The sequence below is a fragment of the Lontra canadensis genome, unplaced genomic scaffold, assembly GCF_010015895.1.
Source record: "Lontra canadensis isolate GAN:19392208 unplaced genomic scaffold, GSC_riverotter_1.0 scaffold3, whole genome shotgun sequence".
In the NCBI taxonomy this organism is placed as follows: Eukaryota; Metazoa; Chordata; class Mammalia; order Carnivora; family Mustelidae; genus Lontra; species Lontra canadensis.
In genome coordinates, this window is record NW_022630997.1 from 497880 (window position 1) to 518259 (window position 20380).

Here is a 20380-nt window from a genome sequence, read left to right on the forward strand (position 1 = left end):
CAGTCTATAACATTATATATGTTGGGTCTCGTAGTTGTAAGTGCCACATTTATTGTGACTTAGATTTTTTTTTAAAAAGTCCCTTATTTATTTTTTATCTTCTGAGTGGATCCCAATGTGGGGTTTGAACTCACAACCCTGAGGTCAAGACCCGAGCTGACATCAAAAGTTGTCAGATGAAAAATGAAGAAGGACAAGATGAAAAACAAGAAGGACAACTTTCATACCTACTAAAAAATAAAGGCAAACCGCAACGAAGATGCTCAAAAATAGAAAACCACGGTCATGACAAGAGATAAAACCGAATAGAATTCCCCATCTAAAAATATCCCCAAAAGTACAGAACAAGAGATAACAGAATTAAGACCAAACATACAAGAATTATTTCAGTAATTGTAAATGATTTAACATCACCTTCACCTAAGAAAAACCAAGAACAAATGATGAGAAACTCGCTGAGCCCACATGCCCAACACCTCCCCCCTCACTTCTTCCTTCCCAGATGAAGCAACGGAGGAGGGTAAACTACCCGGTCCAGGGTAGGCTTGTAACATAGGCAAATGGAGAAGGTTGCAAGTTCCCAGAGGCCTACATGCTGCTGGGGACTCTGCCTGGGGAACCTTGAGATTGCACAGAAATTCTACACCACACCGTGCAGCGCGATCTCCCCCACAGACCAAAGTCCTTCCAGCGCCTGGTAAATTCTGGAGATAGTAAATGAAATTTTTGTAAAAAGCCAATAATCTGATGACGTGATTTGAGAAAGCAGAAACAGTATGTGGTCGCCTCGGCCAGAGGTTTGCAAATTAGGGTTGCACGAACAGGCCTGTCTGTAAATTTAAAATCAATCGGAAGAGTGCGGGTGAACGTGAGCAAGTGTGTCTTTTGTGGGTGCACAGGAGCGATTGTGACCAGTTGCGGTGTCATAAAGCTCGGGCATCGAGAGCGTATACACTGTGCACACATCAGATTCCTGAGATTCCAGGCACATGCAAGTTTCCCAGGGCCTGAAACTCACACAGTGTTTAAGAAAAAGAGGACAAAAAATATGATCATAAAGATGATTTGAAACGGGAAAAGGAATTACAGCAAATTTTAAATTTCACAAACACCACAGTCTCAATATCTAGGAAAAGAGCATGATAATTTTATTAATTAATTAACTGCCTATCTTTTCCATTTTACCTATATTGCTCCTTTTTTTTTTTTTTTTTTGCTAGTTACTCTCTAATCTCCTCTTCATGGGACAATGATGTTATAACATTTTCTACACAGCAGATAGAATGAGAAATAGAAATAGACCTTTGGTCTAGCCTAGTTTATTAACATTTGTTTTTTATTTGCCCATCACAGAAACATTTCTTGCAGCTTTACAACTTAGCAGTAACATCATGCAATTTTTAGGATTGTTGTTAAGTTTGAGCGAACTCCATCATGTTCTTTTTATATATTTGGGATGTACCATTTGGAAAAATTTCCCACAGACCAGCCTCATCATGCAATTCAAGCTTTGTTTCTCCACTTCTTACATAATTCTGCGCTGAAATACCAGGTACCACGTCTCATGATTGCAGGTGAATTAGCACAATCAATGACAAGAGCATTCCTAGAAGCCTTCTTACCTCCAGGAGGCGAACAATAATTTAACTTTAGGTAGACGTCACTGCAAACACCAAAGGAAAAAAGAAAAGAAGAGAAAAGAAAAAAGAAAAGAAAAGAAAAAAAAGAAAAAAAAATCCTGCTAACTAAACCAAACATTACCTAATTCTCCAGTCCCTCAGCCAGATCCCAACCATGCCCATAGCCATTCCAACACCAAAGCCATCAGGGTGAAGTGTAGTGTGTGGGAAGCTGGAAGGGAAAGAGATAGTGGTATTAACTGATTGCAAACAGCATATTTTACTTTTGCAATTTTTATTAAAAATTTATGAACACATGAACACATTCCAGAGCTTCGGAAGCAGTGCATGAGAGAGGGGACCCCTGCAGCTTAAGGTTCATTAGCTTTATAGGAAATCCACTTCTGCTACATTCAAATCCCGTCTTTACCGCTCACTAGGGCCTTCCAACAAATTGCTTACCTACCCCATGACCTCAGCTGTAAAATGGGAAGAAAACAGCTGCTTTCACCACCAGACTGAGCTGACTAGTTTGTGGGAGATGACATGGTCTGCAAAGCCTAAAAGGCTTACCGTCCGCCCTTGAGAGAAAGTTTGCCAACCCCTGCCTATTAAATGCCATTAGAAGGCCCTGATTACCAAGCTTCATCTCACCTCCCCCGCTACAAGGTTGCAAAGCAGGTATGTTGCTCCTACTTGGTCAGGAAGCAAACTAAGATTCAAGGAAAGTCAGTGACTTGCCCTAGGTTCCAAGGACAGTGACAAGGCTCACCTCCAGTCTACAGGACTCTAGATTCCAGTGACCCCTCCATCATGCCATGCTGCCACTGAAGCGAGCCACGCAATGCTCAGGATCCATGGTTGGGAGGTGTGGGAAGAAGAAAACACCTCCCTCCCTCCATGTAGCTGGTTCCCATCTCCCTGGTGGGCAGTAATGCAAAGTTCCTGAAGCGGCTGGCTTGGCCTCCCACGGCAGTGTTGCCCGCCTCCCCGTTAGCAGCCTTGATCGCTGTAAACACACTATTTTATTTAAAGTGTGGTTTCAAACTGTGTGCTCGCAGGAATGGAATATTCAAGTATAAAGAGTTTGATTACAAGTGTTTCTCAGATGATTTAAGTATTTAAGCCATTGTATCCATTGTAAAAGTTTATATTTTGAAAAAAAAAAAAAGCAAAAATAATTGGCTTCTTCTGTAAGCAGGGGCTCCTTTGAAGTCTATTAGAGGAAAAAAAAAAAAAGCCCCCGTAAGAAAGGGCCACATTTTGGTGACCAGATGTCCAGTCACTAGGAGCAGTTCTGGAAAGAAGGATGGCTTTCAGTGCCTGTTCCCAGAGAGAAATTCTCAGCTACCCCTAAGCCAGCAGGGCAATCTGAGTTCCTCAGATCTCCAACACCCTCACTGGCTAAGGAATCCCCTACCCAGGGAGTGCTGTCATTTCCCTTCCTTCCCCCTTCCTCCAGCCTTCCATGGCCAGTTCAGAATCCAAGACGACCAAAGTAAACTGTGGACCATGTGGCCATGTTCTCAGCACAGGTGTTCTTTGCTGTAATCACACCTATTTCTAAGGTGAGTCACTGTGAGGAGGGTCAAAGATTGGCAGAGGTGGACAGACTCCCAATTCTTTTGCTATGGATTTGTCCTGGAACCCACCCGAAACCCTCTGTGGAGTGACCCAGTGACAAGAGCCCAGGAGAGCCTTCCCGGGAACATGAGAGAGGTGGAGGCCACTTCATTTTTTCTGTTGGGGGGGATGTTTGGGGCACCCTTGGAGGAGTGTGGGGGTTGGCTATAGACAGAGGATGTCTCTGTGGTGAAAATAAACCCATCTGGGCTGGTTGTTAGGGGTGTGATCTTTATAGACACAAAACCTTTGAAGTTTCCCATTGATTGTGTTGATTTTTCTGTATAACAAAGTAGAGGTAGTCGCGGTAAGAGAACGCGTGGGAACCAGTGGTGACACGTTGAATCCCAGGTGCCCAGGACCTCTAAACTGTCCCCTGGGGAGTCTGGTGTGTCTGGGCAGAATGGGAAACTGACCTTACCCGGATGATGAAATTCCTTGTGCAAGGAAGGTACAGGAGCTCCGTCAGCACCCCTCCCCCCGCCCCGGGGGGACTTGGCCATGTTTTCTACCCTTGTCCTCCCTCCCAAAAGGAGTCCCCACTGAGCTAGGGCCCTCCGGCAGGACTGGCAGAAGACAGGCCAGCCCTTGCTCCTCTTCCTCCCTTCCCTAAAGGGCCACGACAGAGAGTGGCTGCAGGGTCCACGCCAGCCCAGGAGGGGGAGTAAGACATCTCTGTCAGGACGGTCAGGGTCGGGGGATGTGGGAAGCCATTCTCAGCCTAGTGCCTCACCAACTAGTCTTAAATGCAGGTGCCTGGAAATGGAGTGCTGGGATTCGGAAGCAGCTAGAAAATGCATTGCAGGAATTTAAGAAAACGGTGGTTGAAATCATCTTCATCGCCCACCGCGTTCTGGATGAGGGTTTTACAAAGCTGGTTCATCACACAGTATCTCACAGTCCCTGCTGTAATTCACAACTTGGGTCGGACTCCATCCCGCCACGCTCCGTCCCACTCCTTCCCTGCACCGTTCAACTCCTTCTCGGCTCTGGCTCTTTGTCACTATTTGTTCATGAAATGACGCCCCAAAGTAATAAAAGAACCTTCCTGCAATCTTCCTCTGGGCAGACCCGTGAAGTGCAAAGGGCTCTCAACAGAGTGTCAGAAAACCTGGATTCTAAGCCCTATGACCTTGAGCAATTCACTTAACCTTTCAGGAATCCAATTAATTGGCATTAATATGGGAGTGGATTCTCTCTAGGATCTCTTACAGGCCCCAAACCTATGGCCTTAAGTAGGGGAACAGGAATTGTTCACAAACAATAATGGCAAGAAAAACTGAAATTTATTCACGTGGAGCACTGAATGGACCATCGGGTACGAAGGGTCACTTAGGAGGAAGTATGTGCCCCCCGAGGCACCATGAGCTGTATGAATTATTATCTTGATAGCCTCCGAGGACAAATTCACACCACCATTCACCACCAAAATGATTAAACCAATTTAGGAATGTGCAAAGCTACAAGGGCAAACTTAATTTTGATAGAGAACAGGAAATTAGATACTACACGCCCTCCACCCTGAAAAATGAAACAGATCTGGTTGTGAATTAATCTATTATTACTTATTATGAGGGGGGAAGCCAAAGAGTCTTGCTTCTAAGATACTGTAACAGTGCCTCATTTCCTGTTGGGGGTATGCATGGAAAGCTAATTAGTTCAGACTGATTTCTCCAGGGCTGTGTCACACTCTGCTTCTTCCTGCCTGAGTTACTTTTCTATGAGATTGAGATGAGGCTGTCATGTCTGCAGACTTACGGAGAAGAACGGCCCTAACCCATATGCCCACGGACCACTGAAACAGCAAGACACGGGCTGATAAATGGAAAGTTTTATACAAAGTTTATGCCATGACTGAGCATTGCACTTGAAGATGCAAATGTCATGATAGATGTCAAACAGCTTTCCATCCTGAAACGTAGCATAGAGAAGAGTTCAAACTCATCATCAGCTCAAAGCCCTTCTCACAGACCAAGAAACTCAAGTCCACAGAAGGGACAGATATGCCTGGAGTCACTAGGAAGAGAATGGCCAAGTCCCACCTGGATGTCCGAGGCGCGGCAGGTAGCCAGACTCCGCTCTTTCTCTGTGTAAATCGTGTAAGACCATAGAGGGCAATTTATCTTTTTCATCAGCTTAAACGTGTTGACTTCAGTCTCAGAATGCTCTATTTGTGATCCCAGTGTGTTTTGGAGGCTGCAAGTTAAATTCTAACAATTAAAACAAGTTAGAAAAGTAAAGGACTCATTTGCCAGAAATCCCATGAAAGGTGGAGTTCAGTCTAAGTGAAGTGTATGGCAGTTTTTATCTTATGATTAAAAGCTACCACTTTGGAGTATCTCTTTCATGCCAGGAGCCGTAATTGACACGGCACAGCCTGACCTTCACGGGATCCTCACACAGATCCTCTGGACAGTTAGCAGTCCCGTCCGAGCCCTCCAAGACCATAGCCTCCCACTGTCCCCAGCTCTCCGGGGTGGCTGATGTGGGCTGGGGCGCTGCCTCATTCCTGGGTGATGTCAGTGACCAAAGGAGGGACACCTAGTAGGAGCCAAGCCACTGGTCTTCTGCCCCAGCTCTGAGGCAAAATGACACAAACAGGAAGCCAACTGGGGCTGAATCATTCTGAGGGCAGGACCTTCAAGACAGTCACTGAGTTCCTGCTCCCAGACCCCTGGAGCAGGGCGTGGCCTTTGTTCTTCTGGGGGGCTGTTTGTCTCACTATTCCTCCCAATGAATAGGGATCCCTACCCCATTCCTGCCTTTGTGTCACATTGTTTTAATTGGTTTCTTTTACTTGTAAGCAAAGAATCCAAACCATATCTCACTACACCGTCACACGGAAAGCCTTTGTTTTGCTTTTAAATACCAACCTTTATAACAACCTTCCATAATCTATGCCATCCACATCTCTGCCTTCTTATGCACAACAATGAATACATCAAGATCCTGTGTTAATGGGAGCATTTGGGGTGCCTTGAAAGGAATGCAGAAGGCACAGTAAGTTATGCCAATTCTCTGCTGAGCCCAAGACACAGAGTGGAAGATATTCTAGGGGAGGGAATATTTGATTCTGTTTTTCTTTTCTGCTCAATCTCTAACATGAAACTCTCTGCTCCAGAGTCCCCTGGATCTCCTAGGGACCCCTGGACTCCCTGCTCTCAAGTCCTAGGCAGGTCTTCCCTTAACCCTCAGCCTCTCCCGCATCATCCTCTGTGTTCTCCAGCTGGTGCCAAGAATGATCTGCCTCCTTCCATCCACAGGGCCTCCATACTATTAACTTCTTTCTCATCAGAGTCTCCAGCCTCATTGATATGCAGCTAAGGAGCCTGGCCTGGGCCCCAGAGGGTGGGGAGGTTGAGGCGTAGGAGGGGAGAAGCTCTCGGCTGATGCATGATTATTTTAGTATTGTGGACAGTGGCAGGGAGTTTGAGTAACAAATAAGAGGAAAGTTATGGAGGGTCCTTGAATGTCCTGTACCAGCCCTGGTGTCACTGGCCGAGCACGGGGCTTGGTCCCAGCTTACCCAGCCATCTCTGTGGACAGCTAAGTCCATTCACTTCCTGGGCTTTACACCCTTCTCCCGCAAGACTTTAGAAGCTGAGCTATCCCAGGGCTGCACAGCATTCAATATTCTCCTGCACGTGTGTGTGCATTCTCGCTCACGAATTCCTCTGGGTGGGCTGGAAGAGAACTTTGAAATCTGAAAAGAATGGGTTCCTTAGTCCGCAGAGCTCGCTCGTCTGGTGGGTCTGACTGCTTGATGGTACCTGTGGCCTGCCTCCGCATGTACTCCATCCCCATGAGAGGCAACCAAGCGGGCTCGCACCTACTCCAGACCTTCGGGGAAACCCTGGGCCACATGCCAGTTCCCGGACTGAGAAGGGAAGATGCAGAGTTTGATAAAACACAGTCCCTGACCTCCAGAACACTAAAACCAGGACCAAAGCTTGGCCAGTAAAGAGATCATTGCTTCGCTGTGGACCAAGTACCATTCGAGAGGGGCAAGCGGGGATTCCGTCCCATGGGCTTCGGAGAAGCAGAGGGGACTCTGGAAATACGGGACGATCCCTCCTTTTCTACTGCATCTGCCAGCGGCCAACTGTGCTGAGGGGAGAGCTACAATCCACCACCGATTTCTAGCACTGTTCTGGGTTCATGCAAAATTCAGCCAAGATCTCAGCTCTCTGCCATTATGATTAATTGGTCGATGCGTATTTATCAGTCACATCAACATCAACATCACTGGCTCTCCCTCTGAGAAGAGCCATGTGATGAGAGGCCTCATTTAGCTGCTGGGAACACGAGCCTGGCTTTCACGGCAAAGCATCCCTGGCCGCTCTGAAGGAGTCATTGGACCCAGTGAGGAACTGGTGTGATGAACACCATTAACTGATTCATTTTCCCATTGCTACATTGGTTCCCTTTAGATGCCTGAGGCTAATGTTGAGTATTGCCGTTCGATGCTATTTTCTGGTCCCTCACAGGCAGCTCACATGGAGACATTGGTCACACAGTTTCCTCAGTGAATCCACGGTGTAACGTTGGAAGAGATTGTGTGGCCTCTGCCTAAAGACGCAAGCCCCTGAACTAGGGGACAACTAGGCAGGGCCCCTCAATGGTCCCAGGCAGATGATACCGAGTTTCAACCTTCTCAGACTCCCCTTCTCTGTGTTAAAGTTCAGAAGAGTCCTGTTTCCACAACACTCTGCTTGCCTGCTTTATTTATTTCGCCCCTAAAAATGGAGTGTTCTCTGCCTACCATCTCTCTCCTTGAGCTTCCCTCCTCCAGATCTTCGTACAACTGTCTGTGTAAGGTGAGCTCCCAACAGTGAAATGCAAGTTCCACAAGGAAGGGGTCTGCTTGCCTCCTCCCCTACCCCTGTCCCCAGCACTGCAGAGGGGCAAGGCACAGGACAGGTATGGACCAGACTGCTGCAGGAAAGAACCTTCTCCACTTTTCCACTTGAGCTCTCAGCTCTGTGGGGATGACTCCTGTCTCAAGTTCTCTCCTACACCGAGTCCCACATCTCAGCTGCTGGCCTGCGTTTCCCTTGGCTGCCTGCTCACACTCAATACGATCGCAACAAACAGCCTTCTCTTCCTCTCCACACCAGCATCCCCACCGGACCCTCCTGGTTCTGACAGCAATGCCACCATTCACCCGACCACTCGTGTACAAAGCCCTTGTGTGGGGCTGCCTCCTCACCTCCTTCTGTGGCCCTTCTTCCTTCTTCCTGTCCCTGAGCCTGCTTCCTTGTTCACTGCACAGTTGCCAGCCACCTTCCTTTTCTGGTCTATCCAGATCTCATGGTCTAACTCGGAGTCCCATCCCTCAGATGTACCCTGCAATGACAGCCCCTACCTGAGGCGTCATTTTCTAATCCATCGGTCACTCTTCCTCCAGGTTACATTCCTCCAAAATACGACCTACGTCTGCTGCTTCTCTAACCTAATCAAGGCTCATCAGCTGCTCCCTACGGCTGACTCTCTTGAACCTTGGCATTCAGGGGCCTTCATGGTCACCCCTTCAATATCTTGTCCAGTCTCACCTCCAGCGATCCCCAAGCAAGCACCTTCCTTCAATCTAACATTTTCTCCTGGACATGCCTTATGTCTTCCCTCTTCTGGACTCATGTCCTCTTTACCCCTTGCCTTGGGACTCTGCTCAACTCTGGTCAGTGAAGCCTCACCCAGACGTCAAGATCAGCCCAGATCACACCTCCCCCAAGAAACCTTCCCTTCCTGACCACAGCTCTCTCCCCCTCACCTGAGTTGCTATAGCTGTGTTCTCTGCACCATTGACTTGACCTCAGCATATAGTGCTCGGATCCTTAGTAATTTTGTCATGTGTCTTATCTCCCCAGCCAGCTTGTAAACTCCTTTTTAACAGAGCTCACGGATCATGTTTTCTTACATTCCCTACAGCGGTTAAGCTGCTTGCTCCCCAAATCCGGGTCTTGCTCAGAGTAGGAACTCAGTGGATATTGGTTGATTTTAGAGGAAAATAAGACTGAAATAAATGAACATCTGGATAAGAATCAAACGATACACATCTAGGGAACAGCAGTTCCTTAAGGTATTTTTAAAGTGTTTTCCCTGAAAAAATTGGATACTTTGAATAGCACCAACATCCCATGTTAGATATGAAATAGGCAAGCTTACCTTAGGACGTATTTCACTGTTACTAATTTCTAGAAGAAAGAAAATTAGAAAGCCCATTATATTCCGGTAATGAAAGTAGGTCATCTGAAAATCGATGTTAATTTTCTATATTTAAATCACCTAATTTCAGCAATAACATGGTAGACTTAGTAATAATGAAGGGCTCACAACATAGCTCTTTTGTAGTGTTCATGTTTTAAATCAACACAAAGGTGTTATTGTTTTATTCTGATTCGAGTAGGTTAAAGTACATCAGCTTTGGCGTTTAGGAACAGTCGCCAATGTAGTTCTTGACTCTAAAGCCCTGATTTGGTCCCCTCCCCTCCAACTTCCTTCCTCCTCTCCACCCCCAAATTCATATGTAGAAGCCTAATCCCCAAGGTTATTGATTTAGGAGGTGGGGCTTGGGGGAGGGAAGTAGATCATGAGGGTGGATCCCTCACCAATGGGATTAGTGTCCTTATAAGAAGGGGTGTGAGAGAGCGTGCTTTCTCCCTCCACTCTCTACCACCGGAGGACACAAGCAGATAGCCATCCGCAAACCAGAAAGCAGCCATCATGAGGCACCAAATCTACGAGCACCTTGATATCCTGGTCTTGGACTTCCTGGCCTCCAGAACAGTGAGAAATAAATATTTGTTTGTAAAGTCCCCAATCTATGGTAAATTTTTACGGCAGCCTGAACTCAGACAGTCCCCTGTCCCAAGCCTGTCCCCAAGCCTGCCCCCCTTGTGCCATCTGCCTTCTGATAAATAGAGTTCCAGAGCTATGGCTAATAATCTATTGGGCTTAGGCCCAGGAACATATTTGTCAAAAATGTTCCTGTGTTGATTCTGAAGAGAAATAAGCATTGGGAATCTCCAATCTTCAGGCACAAGAAGGCTAAGTGGCCTCTAAGAGCCATGATATAGCTTACGAGGCTCTGCTGATCTCTGCCCACCAGTACAGCCTGCAGTGGACCACTCCTCCCTCCCTCTCTCTCTCTCTCTCTCACACACACACACACACACACACACATCTATGTCTTCTCTCACACCCCTGGGCCTCTGCACAGATGCTTCACCTGCCTGGCTCACCCCTCTCCACCTTGCCCATTCACCCAGTCCCTCTTCAGACACTTGATAAACACCACTTCCTCTGCAAAGCCTTCTGGAAAATTCTCCACCCGACTAGAGCCTTTGCTCCTCTGTATCACTGCTTCCCTGTGCACTATTCTAGTTGAACACCCTTCATTCATGCATGTATTCAATGATCATCAGGGAAACACCTATTTTGTGCCAGGCCCTGCATGGGGACTGGTCATACAGAGCTAACTGAGGCACCATCTCTGGGACCAAGGAGCTTGGGGTCTCACTGGAGAGACCAACCAGAAAACCCAAGATGAGATTTTCAGCTTTTAATGTCCTTCCGTCAGAGAGATCATGAGAGAGCAGCTCTTAGGTGCTAGGGTCAGAGTTTCCTCTTTTGAAAGCTGACTCTTTAACTGAGGTTTTATATTATACTGTATTGGATTTTGTGTTTGTTTTCCTCAAGGCAAACACAGTCATACAGTACAAAGAGTCAAACTGTTTTCAATATTTGTTGTGGAAAATGTAAGATCCTTCTCTTTTTCCACCCTTCCTCACTCATCTGAAGATGGCCACATCTACCCGCTTTAGTTGAGTGTTTTCATTTTTACCTCCATGTCTTCAAATGCCATCTTGAATTGTTATCTTTTGATTTTTCAGCTTTGGGCATTTTTTTATAGACATTGCCCTAGGGAAAATAAGATTTTACAGTCCCACTTCCCAGGTATGCCCCTTACATCTCCCAACTTCCCAAAGGAGTTTCATTGTAGTTTTGATTGGTTCATTAAACATTATGATTTGATAACATAGCTAACTCATAACGTTGTGTTTTTCCTGGAGTTGAATTATCCTTTTCTTTTTAAAAAATCTGCATAACATGCTCTATCCTTATCACTAATTGAAGACCAAATGGAAAATTGTCTAAACACCCTTCCCAAGAAGTCCAAATGCATTCAGTACTTTTTCAAGTTTATATTCCTAAGGAAGCTCTCTCCCAGAGCCTTCAACCATGCTCCAGGCTGACCTGCGGGGCCCTGTGTGCCCAGCACCCAGCTACCACCCAGCTATATACATCAGCACCCTCAGAGCTCCCTTCACCTCTCTCCTGCATTGAGTGCTGCTTTCTGTATCACGTCTTCCTCTTTTTTGATGTGTGGCCCCATTTTGGTAGAGCACATTCTCCAATACCTTCCTTCCAAATGTTCCTAGATACTTTGCACATTTGGAAACGTCTTTATTCTAAAGTGACACTTGATTGATTGTTTATGTTTAGCAGGTGTTTTCTTTTCTTTTTCATTCTTTTTATTTCATTATGTTATGTCACCATACAGTACATCATTAGTTTTTGATGTAGTGCTCCAAGATTCATTATTTACGTACAACACCTAGTGCTCCATGCAACATATGCCCTTGTTAATACCCATCACTGGGCTTACCCAGCCCCCAGCCCCCTCCCCTCTGAAACCCTCAGTTTGTTTCCCAGAGTCCATAGTCTCTCATGATTCGTCTCCCCCTCTGATTTCCCCCCTTCATTGTTCCCTTCCTTCTCCTAACATCCTCCATGCTATTCCTTATGTTCCACATATGAGTGAAACCATATGATGATTGTTTTTCTCTGCTTGGCTTATTTCACTCAGCATAATCCCCTCCAGTTCCATTCATGTCAATGCAAATGGTAGGTATTCATTCTTTCTGATGGCGGAGTAATATTCCATTGTGTATATGGACCACATCTTCTTTATCCATTCATCTGCTGAAGGGCATCTCAGCTCCTTCCACAGTTTGACTATTGTGGACGTTGCTGCTATGAACATTAGGGTGCATGTGCCCTTTTTCACTACATCTGTATCTTTGGGGTTAATACCTTCAAGCTATATTACAAAGCTGTTATCACCAAGACAGTAAGGTATCAGCACAAAAACTAACACATAGACCAATGGAACAGAATAGAGACTCCAGAAACGGACCCTCAACTCTATGGACAACTAACATTTGGCAAATCAGGAAAAAAATACCCAATAGAAGAAAGACAGTCTCTTCAATAAGTGGTGCTGGGAAAACTGGATACTACATATGGAAGGATAAAACTGGACCATTCTCTTACACCATACACAAAAATAAATGCAAAATGAATGAAAGACCTTAAAGTGAGACAGGAATCCATCAAAATTCTAGAGGAGAGCATAGGCAGTAACCTCTTTGACATCAGCCACAGCAATTTCTTTCAAGACATATCTCCAAAGGCAAGGGAAATACAAGTAAAAAATGAACTTTTGGGACTTTATCAAAATAAAAAGTTTCTGCACAGCAAAGGAAATAGTCTACAAAACTAAAAGGCAGCCCACAGAATGGGAGAAGATATTTGTAAATGACATTACAGATAAAGGGCTGTTATCCAAGATCTATAAAGATCTTCTTAAACTCAACCTTCAAAAAACAAGTAACCTGTCAAAAAATGGGCAGAATACATGAACAGACACTTCTCCAAAAAAGACACACAAATCAGACCCATGAAAAAATGTTCAACATCACTAGCCTTCAGGGAAATAAATACAAATCAGAACCACAATGAGATACCACCTTACACCAGTTAGAGTGGCAAGAATTAACAAAACAGGAAACAAAAAAATGTTAGTGAGGATGTGGAGAAAGGGGAGCCTTCTTACACTTGGTGGGAATGCCAGCTGGTACAGCCACTCTGGAAAACAGTATGGAGGATCCTCAAGATGGTAAGAATAGAGCTGGAGACAGTCAATGACAGATTTTAGGAATGTTAACAATGCTACCCACCCCAGACTCCTCTTCCCTGTTTTGTCTCAGTGTCTGAATGTAACTCATGAAAACTACTTCTGGACCATCACATCTCGAGAAGTCCCCTGGGAGTTTACAAAGATGCCCTCCCCTCCGGGATGACCCACTCAGAAACTGGCCTCTGCCAACATAGCAACGTGGTGTCTACTGTACCGGCCCTCCCAACCTGCAGCTGTGTTTCCGACCAGCCAGCGTTCTCAAAATGCAGTCCCTGGACTCGCGGCAGCAGCGGCACTTGGGGAATGTCAGGAAAGCAAATGATCAAACCCAGACCACAGCTACTGAACCCAAAGCTCAGGAGGTGGAGTCCAGCAATGTGTGGTTCTACCAGTTCCCCAGGGGACTCTGGCCCACTTCAGTGCAAACACCGCTCGTCTGCAGTGTCTGTCCCCGGAAGGCACAGAGCACACGTTATATTTCCTTATGTCCTTCCACGTGCCTAGCTCTGTAGGTGTTCATATGTTCGTGCAATTAAATTTGATAAGTGACTTGAAGAGGTTAAGATTAATCAGATAGAATGCTGAGAGAGTAATTAAGCCACAAATCCCATATGCGTGTAAGCGAAGTAGGGAGGTGGGGCACATCTGCGGGGACAAGGACCTAGAGAGGCATGAGAGGAGCACTGGGGAGAGGAGGACTATGCTAAGAACAAACTCAGTCTGTTCACAAGTTTGCCTCTGATGCCCGGGAACACCTGTATGATTTTGGTGTGACCGCGTTAATAAAGTATGACGCAGATGGTGAGAAGAGCAAAAAAGAATTAAGCAATATGCATTTTCTGTTTTCCCCCTGCTATCTTAGGAAGAAAGAACATGCATACAATTTGTGCTCTAACAAACACCCAAAGACAGGGCAGCCATGCACACAGAGGGGCTCCCCAGCAGCTGAGGTCTGTGGGGTTTCCCACGGTGGCCTGCAAGACCCAGTCTTCCACACAGGCCACAGGCAGAAGGTGACCAGCACTCTGCTCCATTACTGTGTATCCTTAACTGACCGGTCAGTTTGAAGCAGTTTGATTCTCGATGCTTGGCGCGAAATAAAGCTTTGCTTGACCTTTGCTTTGTATCAGTCTCGCTCTTTTGATTATGGACCCTAACGTTTCCAATTAACCTCTTCCCACCTCAGCTCATAATCTCCCATATAAAGAACCTTATGCACAATCAAAGACCAAAACAAAAACAACAACAAAACAAACAAAACCCCCTGCTTTCAGAATGTATATGACCATGTTAATTCAGGTCCTCTGAGACACAGATGCCACAACGGGATTAGCTGTGTAGAAGATTCTAGTGGGGGCAATGCCTAGAGAGGAATTAGGAATGGAGCCAGAGGAGGCTGAGAGAGCCGTCAGGTCTCTATGTGGGTCTGGGGTATAGAGGAGAAAAGACCAAGGGAGCAGGGGAGGGAGAGTCTGAGACTGCAGGCCCTTCTAGGAAAGGTTTGCCAAGGCCCACAATGGGGAGCCCAAACTTCCTGCCACAGGACTCCGTGTCTCCCAGGAACTCCCACCAAGTTCAGCCACTGGCCAAGAGCGCTGTGTGGGAAGCTTAGGCACCCAGGGTGATGGTCTTCAGCTGGGACCACCACCCATGAAGCTCCTCACTGTTGGTGATCTGAGGGGTGCATTTTCATGGCCGGCATCATTATCAACTGAAAGCGAAACTATCTGGTGACAAATTCTGCGGGAAGGCCCTGAGCTCTGGCTGAGCCACGTTTTGAAGCCACGCTTTAGAAATTAAAAGTTAGTTACCTCAAAAGAGAAAAGCTCTCCACAACAAATGCCTCTTCCTCCAGGGAGCCTTCCCAGGGAACACAGGCCAAGACAGGTGCCTCTGAGTCTCCCCCTCCCCCATCGGCCATCAGCTCTGCCCTGCAGTTCATTTCTTCCTGTCAGCCTCATCTCCTCACCTCCTCTGACTTCAAAAACCTGTGTATTCTCCCTTCTCTGAACTTTTTTTGTCCTTTTTGATGATGCCAGATTTGTTTCATCTTTTAAGAAAAATGTCCTGGTTCTCAAGGGAACCTCACTCTCCAGAGGGTATTGTCAGATTCCTTGTGGGGGGCGGGGAGGGGATTCACCAAAGAGGTTAAATACCGGGTGTTTTGTGAAGTCACTGAAGATTTTACTCTGCATGGTGCGAGCATGTTATCTCTACTCATTCCCTCTCTGGGCCTCCCCTTCCTCATGCCCTTGGCACCGCGGCAGCCCGGAAGCGTAGTCAGGAGGGGAGGATGGAAGATGAACGGACGCTTCTAGGTGGGAGATGGATTCCATGTGTTGTAGCTTATCCTGGTTATGGAAAACTGTCAAACAGAAGCATAAATCGATTTCCAATGCCACAGTCTCTAGGAACTCAAGCTTATTACCTCGGCTTTCACTCAGTACTGTGAATTGTTATTTTGTGTGGACTTGAACCTGGATCAGGTGGGCAAAACGGTATAAACAGCACTGTTACCTACCATTTGTCACGGAGGTCGTGCAAACGTCTCTTTCTGATCCAGTTCTTGTGGGTCTTTTGAATAAAGTTTCATGATTGCATAGAGCAATCCTCTGTTGCCAATCGCTTGACGGACATTGGGCAGACACCAGTTTTGTGTTACGCAAATAGTGCTCCTCCCTTCTCATTCTCTCTTCCTCACGATCCATTTAATAAGCCCAGAGAGCAATGGTACAAAATGCTCTTGGGGAAATATGCATAGAGAGTAATTCATAGTAACGTTATAATCTTGGGACAACCCAAATGTCCTCTTAACACGTAGCTGTTAAAAAATAATGATAGAGGGACACCCGGGTGGCTCAGTCGGTTAAGAATCTGCCTTGGGCTCAGGTCCTGAACCCAGAGTTCTGGAATCGAGCCCAGCATTGGGCTCCCTGTTCAGTGGGGAACCAGCTACTCCCTCTCCCTCTGCCTCTCCACATTTGCGTTTGCTCTCTCTCTGTCTGACAAATAAATAAAATCTTAAAAAAATAAAAAAATAATGCTAGATTCTTTAGTTGATCCATTTAGTCATTCTTCCAACTCACACTGACTACCTGCTGTATGCGAAGCCTGGTTCTAAGCACTAGAGATCCAGCAACGAAGGAAACAGAAATTCCTGCTGGCAGATTGCTTACACTGTCTTTTTCTCGTTGTTAGGTGTATCTTTCTACATCCTGAGTATGAGCTGATTCTTGAATCTCTTTCAAGTCAAGACCAACTGGAACAAAACAAGTGAAGAGTCAACTTGATTTCCATTTTACCATGGAAAGTTCCACTTCATCCACATTTTCATTTACACAGACCTGTAATTTCAATAATAAAACAGCAAATACTGCTCTTCCTCAGTATCTTTTCAGGGTCAATAACCCTTCAATTACAGGAAGACAAAGAATTGATAAAAGATTTTTTAAAAATATTTTTCCCTCATGTTTTTGGATAGGTTGACTATTCAAATTTTAGACTCAATTTTAGGTTAATCTCTAGTTGAGTTCACAGTAGAAAATCTAAGTATTAGTTTTAAAATGTTTTTGTTATTTTAACCTGCAATTTAGCAAGGGGCTTCTAGAAGTTTACAAAGATACATGAAGGAAAGAACTGAATGAGCTATCCTTGGAGGCCATAATTTTCAGGCTTTTCTTGGTTTTCCCAAATGAAATGTAGTCTTCTCACCAGAGGTAAAATCATTAGAGGGGGGCAGGCATAAAGTTCAAAGAAATACAGAAAGAGGGGTTCAAACACTTTGTTCAGCAATATTTGTTAAAGTGCCTCCTGATTTAAATTTTTGCTATTACTTCCTGGAAAAGTATTTATTTTGTTTATGCAATGTCTAATTATGAATATGACTAATATCTGAACCACGATTTCTCAACCTCAGCACTATTGCTACCTGGAGCTAGATTTTTCCTGGTTGTGGGGTTGTCCTGTCTACTGTAGGGTGTTTAGAAACCCTGGCCTCTACCACTGGATGTCAGTAGAACCCCCACCACTCTCTCACCCCGTCCTTCCATTGTGACAACAAAAAGGGTCTCCAGATACTGCCAAATGTCCCCTGTGGGAGGACCAAATCACTCCTGGTTGGGAACCATTGTTCTGAACAAAGACTATGACTCTTGTCTACTTGTTCTTTGCCACTGCATATCCTACTGGTACTTGGAAAACAAGACTGCCATGCAAGGTTGGACAGGTCCTTCACTGCATGAGAGCACCCAGTCAAAGATGTAGGAAAGACCTGAAATCCAGTTCTTGCTCTGCTTGTCAAGCCAAAAGCCCTGGAATGAGGCTCTGTTCTGAAGAAAGGCCACTTTAGAACTCCCATGGAGGTGACTTTCAGACTAGCTTCTATTAGCAAATTAAAAAATGATAAGCAGAGAGTATCATAAAAAAATGATAATGGCAGATGCTAAATTCATCTAGCCCAACTCCTTCAGTCTTACTGATTGGAGAACTGAGGTCCGTGAGGTAAAACTGGAGATAAGAAGGCTGAAGCTCTTGCTCTTTGGGGATCTTGACCATCAAATGGAAACATCTAGCACGTATTTGGAGAAGGGCCCTTCCATGGGCAGAGCAAGGAAGCACAATCCAAATTGCATGCAAGTATAAGACAAAAAAGTAGGACTCTTCTAGGAAAGCTATGGACTGGGCACGAGGAAAGGCATACCCTTGACCAGGCAGGAAATACCCCTGGAGAAGAAGGTGCTGATGTTGGCTGCTGGGCTCCGTTCAAAAGAAAGCCAGAGTCTGATTCACTCTGTGGCCTTTGGGCTCATGCCCGGCCCATATTGTTAGAGAGCACAAGTACAGCAAAGCCCGATTCTGGACAACAATATTGTTGACAGCAGAGACCTGGGGGCAGCGTAAGGGGCAAGCTGTCCAGGGGGACTGAGGGTATTCCGAGACGCTACAGTTTCAGTCTTCCTCAACCTCAGAGAGCTCTCTTCTCTCTACAGGAAAGCGTGGCTAAACATGACCTTCCTCCTCTTCCAGATGATCCGCACCCGAGGTAGGGAGGCAAGCTGTAACTTGTCACCATCTGCCCTGCCCGCCGGACTCACTAGCTGGAACACATCCCTTCCCAAGCAAGTGGGGCTCTGGGTCTCTGAGCCCACGGACATCCTGAAACCTCAGCACATGGGTGTCTGTCCCAAGTGCATGTTGTTCTTCTTGCCTTTGCAGGTCAGCATTGACTTGTTCAAGCGCTCAGCGCCTCTCACATCCCCTCAAGAATCTTGACCAAGCCTATGACAGGTCTAACAGAAGCTGTAGCAAAGGTCAGAAACACAAGCTCAGAGACGGCCACTGACTGCTTCCCCTTGGGCTTCTGGCTGCAACCCCACGGCCCTTAGCCTCGTACCCTCCTGCCAAGGGACCTCACAGTTTCCCCAATTCCCATCTATCCTGTTCCTCGGGGCGATTTCAAACATTTAGGAAGCAATTACAATGCATCAACTACTCAGAGCAGGCTCCTGGAGGCCCCCTGCTGGGTCAGATGTTAATTTGCTGGTGGTTAATTACATGGAGGTGCTGGGTCTTAGGGACTGTCTGTACAGGGACAGTGGGTAGGTCAGTGTTCTAGCTCTAGTGGGGTCTTCCTGGTGGATATCAGTCCCAAGTCTCTCCGTCCTTCTGGGGAGTGCAATTTGACTCTGCCTGTCTCTTACAAACTCATAGAGGCATCTGCAGCTTTCCTAAGGACCCTTCGAGCTCTAGACAACCATCCACCCAAAGAGGGAGGTGATAGGGTCTAGAGATAACTCAGGACACGATTCCCTTGCAGTTTTCATTTCCACGGAACACCAGCTGGGGCACGTTTTCGGGAATAGCCTCATAATATAACCCAAGTTGCTGACTCCCCTGTTCAGCTGCCCAACTTCACAGAGGTTTCTGTGGGGTCTGACTCTATAACGATCAATAAGGCACCAACTATGCCAAAATTAAAGCGTAAAAATCAATCTGGCAGTAGCACGCAGCTGGGGAGGGATTTATCTCCCGTGCTGTCCCCAGTGGGCCACAACCCTCCTCTGGCTGCCATGGCATGTGGCAGAGGGCATTATGTCAGCAGCACGAACTTGGGCTGTTACTTCCACAGCAGGGGTTTGGGAATTAGTCGCAGGCACTTGCAGTGACTGTGACAGGGAAAAGCAGCTCGCAGGCTAAATGTAGTTAGGCGAGAGACCCTGAGGCTAGAATTCTGGGAACTCTGTAGTGCAGGTGTAAGATTTGGTACCCAGCCAGGGGAGGCATGCAATTGAGCAGAACAGGCAGGAGATCTGGGACCAGGAGAATGAAGGAAGAAAGTGATTCAGGCCAGAGGGGAGGCAGAACCCGCAGCATTTCAGACTAAGGTTTTCATTGGTAGAGACTGCCCATCAGATGTATTAATTAATTTAAATCTGCTTGGCATTTAAAATGGACTACATATCTACTTAACATGTGTGTGTGTGTGTGTGTGTAGATTATAATGTGAATTTAATCTTTAATGACTCCTGTTATTCTCTTAAAATCCCAAAATTAAATTAAAAGGAATCTTGGATATTGTTAAGGGGAAGTGATACACTGAATCTGTATTTTGCAGAAGTTTCTGCAGCATGGACTGGAAGCAGATGGAAACCAAGTGCCCTCCATAGATTTCTCTTTTATGTGTGTTCAGTGGGGTCTCATCGAGGGGTGTGTCCACCTAGTACCTATGATGTGACCTTATTTGGGAAAAAATCTTCCGGCAGTAATTGAGGATCTCAAGATGAGACTATCTTGGATAAGGGTGAATCCTAAATCCAATGACAGGTATCCCACTAAGAGAAAAGAAAAGGAGAACACTCAGAGAGAAGATGAGGTGAAGACAGAAGCAGAGAGTAGAGTGGTAAGTCTGCAAGCCAAGGAGAGCCACAGATTGCCGGCAGCCACCAGAAGCCAGGAGAAGGCACGGAATGAATTCTCCCCCAGAACCAACCTTGATTCAATACCTTGATTTCAGACTTCTGGTCTCCAGACTGTGAAAGAGAAAATTTCTGTTGTTTCCAGCCACGCAGTTTATGGAACTTTGTTTTGGCCATCACAGGAAACTACTACACATTGTAACTGGTGACCAGGTTGGGGAATGGCATATAATGCTAGTTTG